This window comes from Dama dama, chromosome 29 (genome assembly GCF_033118175.1).
Source record: "Dama dama isolate Ldn47 chromosome 29, ASM3311817v1, whole genome shotgun sequence".
Classification (NCBI taxonomy): Eukaryota; Metazoa; Chordata; class Mammalia; order Artiodactyla; family Cervidae; genus Dama; species Dama dama.
In genome coordinates, this window is record NC_083709.1 from 53,314,150 (window position 1) to 53,324,966 (window position 10,817).

Genomic DNA, 10,817 nt, shown 5'->3' on the forward strand with positions numbered 1-10,817 from the left:
TTGTGTGAGTTTCTGCCATACAACATCGTGAGTCAGCTGTAAGTATACATACATCCCCTCCCTCTGAAGCCTCCCTCCCATGGCACTCTCCCACCCGCCGCCCCAGGTCTTCACAGAGCACGGAGCTGAGCTCCCTGCGCTACACAGGAGCTTCCCACTAGCTGTCTGTTTCACACGTGGCGGTGTGCACATGCCAATGCTACTCTCCCAATGTGTCCCACACTCCCCTTCCCTCCCTGCTCCCCATGTACAGAAGTCTGTTCTCTGCGTCTGCGTCTCTATTCCTGCCTATTAGGCTTTGAAAATAGGAACTGACATGTCCTTCTACTAGAAAACAGGAGGGCCATAAAGAGTGTAATCACACCTCAACACCAGACTAGATTAGACTTTCATACCACCTAAGACTATGGAAACATTCCACCTGTGGAACAAATTCTCGCTTCTTTAGGACCCCCTCCCCACCCTGCCCACCCCCACCACACACACACATGCCAGGCTTGAGCTCAGGGAAAAAAGATTCCTGTACTTTCACGTTATTTGGAAGAGAAGTGGGTGTAAAAAGGAGTTTCACATCTAGGAAGAAATATATTGGGTTGAAATTGAGAAGGAAGTAATTGAACTGAATATCTAGCACTCCTGAGGTTTGGGGGCGGTGGTTTGGGAAAGAAGCAGGGAAGGAGGGGCAGGAAAGAACTGTGAGGAGAGATGAGCCAGACTGGGAATGCCGGCCAGTCCAGCCATGCAGTCAGGACCCAGGAGCTGAGCATGATTCATACAGCCCAGGAAGCCACTAGATCTAAGAACCAATCCACTTGTCTGACTCCACTTTCCACACTAACAGTTTCTTTTGGAAATAAAACATCTACTCAAAAACAAATTTCCCTTTAATATTCTTGTGACCTCCTACACTCATACTACCCAACATACAGATGTGCTAATAATTTGAAACAAATTTAAAAAATCCTCTGATGTGAAATTATTTCATGCTATAAGGAAACAAGCACTCTTCTGATGGATGTAATATAATAAAACAGTGTTTCTTCAACCGCATGTCAGGAACCATTAGAACTGAAATAAGTTTAGTGAACTGACAATCATATAGAATAGAATGGAACAGAACAGAAAATATGCAAGGGCTTCACACATAATAAAGGACCAGTATTGCCAAGTAAAATTTTTGTTTCAGTGATATGTTTGTGTGTGTGTGTGTGTTTATACACACTCATCTATATTGTTAGGCTATGATATAAACTATATTCTCACGAGGGGTCTTGCTTGAACAAGTTTAAGGGCACTGAAATAGAGTGTGATCCACATAGTAAGTCCAGTATAAAAATCCTAATTCATTGACTAGCTGCATAAGAGGGTAATTATTGCTAATAAGTGGAATTTCTTTCAATGATCAGCTCTTCCTCTGAATTTAAGATAAGCTACCATTTACAAGAAAAAGTATTTATGCACATCTTGTACACCTCTTCTCTAAAATAAAGCGTATCTGTCAATCAATATGGAATTGAACATGAGATACAAAATTTATCAGAAGTCGGAAATGTAAATGGTCACATTGTTCAGAACAATGGTTAATCACCTGCTCAGTGAAATGAAATCATTACTGTATTTTTCACACTAATTAATCCACTATGGAGCAGAAGAGGAGGAGGTTGGAGAGGAAACTTACTAGGCAAGGATCACCACACCTCAACAACCTCCCATGATGACACGGCATATACAAAATGAGATTCCTAATCCCCCCAAAAAATGAGATTTCAGAAAAGAGAAAGTCATCTTGTGTTTAACTCCATATAAAGTCTCCCTTACTAAGAGCCATTCTCTCAGTTACTCTCTTCTGAATGCCAAAAAGCTTATTATCTCCAAGATAGCAGGAATTAAAATCAAGCAATTCATTAATGTTGGATGTGATGGCCACTGATTTTAAAGGGAAAAGCCATGTCAAAAAATTTACTTGGTAAGACTGAAGGTTTTATGAAAAGATGTAGGTTTCAGAGGTCACCTGAGAACTGTTTGGAGAAGACAGCCAGAAACAACTGCAATCAAAACTAGATAGGGATGCCTATAGAGGTCATGGGATTGAAACAGAATAGGTGAATGAATGAAGGGAGTCAAGATTTTAACACCAATTTAAGTAAATACTCCTTCACAATTGCCTGTATTGGATGACTTTACACAAATCATGCAGAAGTGCTGGGTTGTGGAGGGCATGAATATATACCTCTAGGAAGACAGCAAAAAAACTACTGTCTTTACACTGTGTGAATAGGCATACAGGGCTTAGAATTAAGGGTGGCATCACATGGAAGGACAGCATCACATGGAAATTCAAATGTACTCTATAACATACAAGTTAGATAGATGTGAATATGCCAAAAACAGTGTTTAACGATGAACAGTGTGTGAAACATTTGAATAAATGATTTTGTAAAATGTGAGTGTAGAAGAATGTCATATTTTAAAATGACTAATTTTATATAAGGTGATTTAAAATATATGCAAGTAAATTAATATAGATTATTATTATAGTATAAACATTTATAGTAAATTAAATATAACAATAAAATATTATTTATTAAATATAAAAAAATATCCTTTACCTATATCACTACAACGTGCATAATCAAGTTGATGTAAAGACTTTTTAAAAACTACCTCGCTGGAAAACAGGGGACTACCTTATAATCCAGGATGCCTTATAAATGGGCATACATGGTAATGTGCATCCCAGATAATTGAGGACTGTCAACAGTTGGCTTGTGAGTAAACTTGAACAGTAGGAAGCTGCTGCAATATATCAAAACCCCTAAAATAAAATAACAGTAACTGCTATCCCACAGATCCTTACTATTAAAAATTCCCTGTGCTATCCCTGTGCCAACGTGCATAAGAAGATGTTGTTGTGCTGCCCCCATGCCCCTTTGGAGAAGGCATGGCAACCCACTCCAGTACTCTCGCCTGGAAAATCCCATGGACGGAGGAGCCTGGTGGGCTGCAGTCCATGGGGTCACTAAGAGTCAGACACGACTGAGTGACTTCACTTTCACTTTTCAGTTTCATGCATGGGAGAAGGAAATGGCAACCCACTCCAGTGTTCTTGCCTGGAGAATCCCAGGGACGGGGGAACCTGGTGGGCTGCCGTCTATGGGGTCGCACAGAGTCGGACATGACTGAGGCAGTTTAGCAGCAGCAGCAGCAGCATGCCCCTTTAGCCCACCTGTGAGGTCACGGGTGGCTCTGATGGACAGCTCCCCACACACTGATGGCTTCTTACCTCCACCCTCTCAGCCTCTCTGCTTAGCTACCCACAAGAGTTTTTTCTAGTGCCTACAAAGTTTGCAGCATTACAGTGCTTGGGACTTGATGCCCCCAGGATTAAATGGGGGATAAAGTCCCACCTTCCCCACTGCTTGGTAGACAATCATAAAGAATAGCGCCTCTACTGCCCACAATGGTAATCTGCTAACTTGCCTCTTCTTACTTCCCTGTTTTCCTTCCTTCCCTGTCTCATTTTTTTCCCATTCCTCATTTGTGCTTCTTGGAATCACCTCCCAAACAGACTATTTGTACCCAAGTCTTCATCTCAGGCCATGAGTGCATAAACTACTTAGCACCAAGGGGAAATTGTGTGTCTTCTTTTAAAAACAGGTGTCTGCAGGGATCAAGGTCAAAGAGTTTTAGCCCCATTCTTTATACCTGGAAATGTCTCATCCATTCCTTGCAATGAGTATTTAATGATCCCTTACTAAGGCAAAGAGTTTTTCTATGGGTTGTAGGGTTTTTCTATGCCCAGGTGAATAAAACAGAGCTCTAGTTTCAAAGACCTTAGACCTAAGAATGAGATATGAAATATGGAAGAAAAGGAACCCTATTGCTGAAAACGGTTCAGTCCAGAGAAGAAGTTTCAAGAAAGGGACCACTTCCAGCTGACTAGTATTTCAGCACTACTCAGACACAGCTACTCTCCAAGTTTTCTAACTCAAATATGTGATTCAGGACATATTCTCTTTTTAAAAACCCAGCACTGACTCACCCACAGGTCACCTCGAACATGGTAGTGTGATACAGCCTTACAGGTGACTGATTCAATATTGAAAGGCAAAGCATCACACTGCAGGGCCCCTAAGTGACTGCTCCGTGTATCCTGTGTGACACTACACGGTCAGGCGAAGCAAGGAAACCAGCAAGGTTTACTTGATTATGCCAAGCGTGTTCCTGTCTCAGGCCCTTTGACATTCTCTACCTAGAAGGCCCTGCTCTTAAGTATTGGGTTGGCCAAAAAGTCTGTTTGGGTCTTACTGCCCCATCAGTCAGAAAAACTCAAATGGACTTTTTGGTCAACCAAACACTCATATGGCTCAACTCTTCAAGCTCTGAGCTCAAGGCATTCCCTGACCACCCAGTATAAAGTAACAGCCACCCCTACACTCCACACTCTATTCCTTCCTTGCTTTCTTCTTCATAGCACTCACTGCCACCTGAAATATATGTGCTTATTTATTTTTAAATCCCTTCTTCTAAAAGGTCGGTGGTAATAGGGACCTTCTTGCCCCTGTTCTATCTTTTGTACCAATAATAGTGAGTAGCGGAGAGAAGATGCTCAGAGAACATTTGTTGAAGGAATGAATAAATGATTTCAACATTAGAACCTCAAAATCACCACTCACCACAGTCAGATTTCTATAAATTTGTCTGGAATCACAAATGACCCTGTAGACCTCCTCTGAGGGTCTAAAGCATACAGAATTATTTCGTGAAAAAAGATTTTGTAAAGCTTCAGTATATGTAGCAGGTATGAATCAACAAAAGTTTTAATGCTGTCATGAACTTGAACAGGCCATGGAACGCAACTTATTCAATGTCCATGATGTAACTAGGAAAGAAATCTTGAAATCTTAGATCTTAGATACTATACCTATCTTCACTAAAAAATTAATTTATTCATGTATTCATGCAAAAAAAATTTACTGAGCACTTACAATAGGCATGGTGTTGGGTGAAGAGCTATATTTGATTTTTCTTTTCCCATATGTTGGCATTGCAGATAGGGAAAGCTCATCTTTTCAAAAACATTTATATTTTCCTCCATTATTTACTGAAGTCAGCAATCCTTGAGAGAAAATCTTCACAGGAAATACTTCAGGTGGGGTCTTTTATTTAGCTAATTTTAAAGGCAAACATTTTTCTCTTTTCATTGAATTTATGGAAAGGAGCTACTGTATTTAACAACAGTTAATGTTATTAATTTTAATAACAAAAAATATATAAGTGGTTTTCAAACTTTAATTATATAGGACTAATTGGTTCTACCACAAATTTATGCTCTCCAAACACAGGAGGCCCTCGTAGTCAGGTGATAATCTTTTATTTACCCCTAACTAACTCACCACTACATTCCCACAACACTTGGTCCAAGTCTATTATTCTACCCATGGCTTCAACCCTGCCCAGCTCTCTCTGACTTGACTTAGAAGACCGTGGCCAAATTCCTTTCTTTTCCTCTCAAACTTCCCATGCTTCTGCCTCAAAAGAGCCCTTCCCTTGAAGAGTCCTATCTTAAAGATTATTTTCCCATCAGTTTAGCCTCTCCCTTACATTTTCGATCTCTCTCTATCCTTCACTGGTTTCTTCTCCTCCACTTATAAAGTAGGTTCAGGTGTCCCTATACTAAGACATTACTTTCCCTATACCATGCCCTACCTCTGATGTAGCAAACTCTCTCTCTCTCTCCTTCATCCTACTTATTAAAAAGGAAGTCTGTCCTCGCTGCTTTCCATATGCATCACCCTCCTCCATATTCAGTCCCTCACAGCCTGGATGCACTTCCACCTGCCTCAGGATCATCCAGGAAAGCCAAGTCAAACCCAACAGCTCTTCCTTCCCTGCACCTCCAGCCCCTTGGGGCGTGATGGAGGAAGGGTGGTACTCCCTCACCTTCCCCAGCCTCCATGACACCACACTACTGCCACCACATTCCTCCAACAGCCCCTTGTTTGATGCTCATAACCTCTTTTTTTCTCTTTTCCCTTCCGACCCAGACGTCCTTTGAGGAGCCTACCCTTAGCCTTTGCCTCTTCTTGCTCCACTACTGGTCATTCATTCCTGAGACATAAGTGAGCGAGTGAAGTCGCTCAGTCATGCCCGACCCTGTGGACTGTAGCCCAGCAGGCTCCTCTGTCCATGGGATTCTCCAGGCAAGAATACTGGAGTGGGTTGCCATCTCCTTCTCCAGGGGATCTTCCCGACCAGGGATCGAACCCGGGTCTCCCGCATTGCAGACAGACGTTGTAACCTCTGAGCCACCAGGGAAGCCCCCCCTGAGACATTAAAACTGCTCCTAAATAAATGACTTACAAATCTCTCTTTGTCGCGCTAACCTCTCTCCAAAACCTATACCTGTACTGGAGTCCCTTCATTTGGACAAACCTGTCAGGCTCAAAGTGAAACTTCTTTACAAAGAAGTTTCCTCATCCTCCTCTGAAGCTTTCTTGACAATGACCCAATCATTCTCACAGCTGAGCCTGACAATGACCTTTGATCTCCCTGGCCAGTGTTCAGATTATTCTTGGAGCCTGTCTCTTGAGTTTGCTCTCTCCCTTCACTCCCACTGTCTCATTTCCTCTGACCCTTAATTTAACAACAGAGCTTATCTTGTCTCCCTACTGCCGTTCTTTCCTCATTTCATTACATCCAACACAACTCTAGACTGTCACTGTGAAGCTCCGTTACAGTTCTGTCAACCTTCCTCCTCAAAAACCTTCCAAGGCTCCCTGGCAGTAACTGAATAAATCCACATAGAAGTTGCTCCACAACCTTGAATGACTGTCTCTATCTTATCTCTCACTTCATCTCTGGGCATCTCCCATGCTCCAGCACCTGCCATTCTTTTTTTCCCCCCAGTTTAATTGAGAAAGAATTTTAAGCACACCATTTGGAGGAGCCTGGTAGGCTACAGTCCATGGGATTGCAGAGTCGGACATGACTGAGCGACTTCACTTTCATTCTGTTCCCTGAATGGGCACACACTTCCCACCACCAGACCTTTGCTATGCTGTTCCTCCCCCAAATATGCCCTTGCTTCCCTGCCAGCCCAAAACCCACCTACGTAAATCTCAACTCAAAAGCTCATTCTTCCAAATCTTTCTTGATCCTTCCTTCTGAAGTCACTGTTGTATCATGTGAACTCCTATAGCTCTACAGGCATATAGCTTTTTCAGCACTTCACCACTTTCCACCATTCTTACATGCATGACCTGTCTCTCCTTCCTCGCCATGAACTTCCTCTGGGTAGGATCTAGGTCTCCTTATTTTTCAAATCTCCAGCCATCATAACATTTCCCAAACTCTATCCAAAGGTATACACTGCCTAAGATGTTGTAGGCAACTAACAAATATTTGTAAATTAATTATTGTAACCTAAAGGGTTAACTGTGGATTTTAGTGCTTGAAAGTCTCTCAATTTTAACAACAATTACTTTTTCTTTATAGGATGTAAGTCCAACCTCGCCCACAGTACCACAGTTTATTCCTTTTGGCCCCACTGGTCAATTTTCAGATGTCTTTTATTCCCAAATCTTCTAAAAAGCAAACTTCTTTAAGAGACCCAATAGTGGAAAAGAACAGAATTAATGCTCCTTTAAGAAAGAAAATGCATCCATGCAAAACAAATGACTTGCTTCAGGCTACAGCAAAAGGTACAACTGTTTACAGACTGAATTACAGGATTCAAGCTGTATCATTAACCTTAATAGTGCAATCTTTAGAAAGCCAGGCATTGAATTTTAAAAATTATCACAGGTTAGAAAGGAAATCACTTATTCCTGAGTCATCAATTGTGCTGTTGTATAATTATTCTTTTTCTAAACAGTTTATTTACCTTGATAATTCCTAATAGTCTTAAACTTTATGGTAAGACATTTATATCTCTGGATTTTACTTGCACTATAAACTTTTCTTTAAAAAAAATAGCAAAAACCTCTCAGAATGCCTTTTACGTTCCAAAGTACTTTTCTCAGAAAGAAATTGGCAGAACTAATAAGAGAGTTAAGAACTAAGATTCCAAATTCATTTTTATAAATCTATCGTAAAACTTTGGATGCAATCCAACAACCTCACATTAAAATTTTAGAAGGCTTGACTTGAAGGACATGAGGAAATTTATTTTAATGTTGACAGCTCCAAGAAAACCTGGTCTACAGATCATCATTAATTAAGAGAAGACAAATGGGAAGACAAAAAGCATATGTGGACAGCCCTGGTTCTATTATTTTCAATGCAACCTCTGCAAAACAAAACAAAACAAAAATTTTTTAAAAGAGAAAGAAACATTTGATGCCAACATGTTGTATACCTACTTGTGTAGCTATGACTGCTATAGGCTTTTCAAGAGAACCGGGGCAGCCAGTTTGGATTCTGACAGCAATGCAGTAGAATTTAAGGTGTTATGATTCAAATATGTTCTAAGCAGGTTAATCTAGTTCCACAACATTTTAATAAAGAAGTATCAAGATATAAAGTGTAAAGATGCATCATTCTTATAAATACTGCAGGAGAAAAACAGGAGCTGGGGAGTCAAACTGCAGTGGATGCACATATGAATACAATATCTCCCTTCCTGTCTCTCTCTACCCAACCCCACATAAGTGGATCTTTATCACGCAGAGACAATTAAACAGCTATAGACCCTGGATGCAATTCCGTGTCCTGGCTCCCACTGGGTGACTTATTGCCAGCCTGACATTTTCCAAATTTTCTACTTGCAGGCTACATTAGCTAGGAAAGCAGACTCACTAACCTGGGACCCCATCACTATGAACCTTGGGGGATTTCAGTTCCCCAGTAATACATGGTACCACCTAGCCATTGTGAAAGCTGGAAGAGTGGATGCCACTAGCATTAGAAATAAAGTATCCCTTTTCCTAAGGAAAACGCCCTGCTTGTGATTGCTGACCAAAGGGTGGGTGGGAGACCAGTTTCTCAATGATTTTTTTTTTTCTTTTAAAATACTACCCCTTCATCTCTCATACACACCTTCAGAGTTCATTCTACAAGATCCAACATAAAGACCATATTCTTCAACCATAAGATTTCCAGTGTTTAAATGTGGACAGAGAAGGTATAGTTGACATTCAAAGTTGCGGGCACAGAGAGAAGGATGTGGCCATTAAAGACCCTTCTCCTTCAGGTCAGACAAGAGAAAAACAATAGAAATTGCAGAGTCAGGGCATCTAGGACCCTTACAGACTAGGAACTGAGGAACCGAGAAGTGTCACAGGACGGAAGCTCCCTTCAAAACCTGAATGCCAGCAAGCCCAGGAACGGTAACCATTATACTGTTTCCCTGCCATGTGCCCAAAGCCACATGCACACTTCCACATCCCCATCTCAAACGACATGTGAAAAAAAGGGGGAAACGAGGGGAAACGAAGGGGAAGTGAGAACCCCTACAGCCGGCCATCCCCAGGCGGGAGCAGAACAGAGACTGTGAACAGAGTTTCAGGGAAGAAATAACACTGTCCCACAGTCAGCGGGTGACAGCAAGTCAAGGCACCCGCAGATCTCTGGGTCTGGAGAGCAGTTTGCAGTCACACGAGTACACACACACACATACACACATAGATTCACACACATGGGATTTTACAAATCCGCACCCACGCCCCTGCCTCCCTCCACACTCACACACCAAGTGCATCCTGCTCACTTCACCGTTGTCATCACCACACTCTTTCTCCCGGAGAGTCAGCCGAGAGCTGAGGGATCCTAGCGGGGATTCCTGGAAATGTCATCCCGCAACACCTTCGGTCCGCCACCCCCATCCCTTCGACTCTACCTTTTACACACACACACACACACAGACACACACACACACTCCTGCCATGACTGTCATCAGACTCACCGCTGCCCCAAAAGCACAGCATGTCAGCGCGCACAGGACACCAGGCGTCCGTATCCTCAACGCCCCCTTCCCCCGCCCCGTTAGCTCGATGGCTCTAGGCATTGCTTCCCTGGATGTCGCCGGCTGTCCCCTCTCATCCGCACTATTGTTCCTTGCAGGCGGCCGGGGGCGCCCTTCGGCGAGGACGGGGGTCCCGTCCGGGGCAGCATCAGCGCCGGGGACCTCCCTGGAGGTGGTACCTTGCCTGACAGCTGGGTCCGCGGGCCCGCAGGAGCAGGCGGCGCTAACGACAGCGTTGGTGCCAAGTCTGGGAATAAAGCTCCTCTCCAGCCGCTCCTACCTCCAGCGCCACCATCTTCTCCCGCCGCCGCCGCCGCGACCGCAGCCGCCCTCGCCCAGCTCCGGCTGGGGCTTCGCAGCAGCCGCTCAGGCCCCTCGGGTCCTGCGGCCCCACCCCCTTCTCCCCACCCTCCCGCCCGCCCCTCGTGACGCGCGCCGGGGCCGAGCCGGCAGGCGGGCGAGGGAGGGCGCCGCTGGGGGGAGCGCGCGCGCACGCCGCGAGCTCGGAGCGCCCTTGCCTCCCACGCCCACCCGCGCGCACGCGCGGCGCGCGAGCACGCAGCAGCCGGGCGGCGTTCTCCACGCGCAGCCTCTGAAGCGCCGCAGCCGAAGGGCTGGTGGGCGTGAGGGGCTCTACAGCCTTTCGCTGCCTGTCGCGCCTCAGCTCGGGCAGGCGCGTCCTGGCGTGCGCGGGCTCCGTCGGAGCTCCCGGGACATCCCTCCGGCTCTCGGGTCGCCGCACGGAGTGGGCAATGCGGCTGTCTCCCCGAGGAGACTGACAGGGATCTCCACCCTCTTCGGTGGAAGCCCAGAGGGTCCCCGGTTCCTCAGCAGCAGCAGCTGCGGCCAACGT

General features: G+C 44.5%; 1 protein-coding gene across 1 annotated transcript in view; it reads right to left on the bottom strand.

The window, feature by feature from the left end:
- APBA1 (amyloid beta precursor protein binding family A member 1) overlaps nucleotides 1–10,358 on the bottom strand; it is a 226,311-nt gene extending 215,953 nt beyond the window's left edge. The window contains exon 1 of the mRNA XM_061132342.1: nucleotides 10,245–10,358. The gene's annotated coding sequence lies outside the window, so the exon portion shown is untranslated. The remainder of the gene's footprint in view (nucleotides 1–10,244) is intronic.
- Between the last annotated feature and the right edge of the window lie 459 nt (nucleotides 10,359–10,817).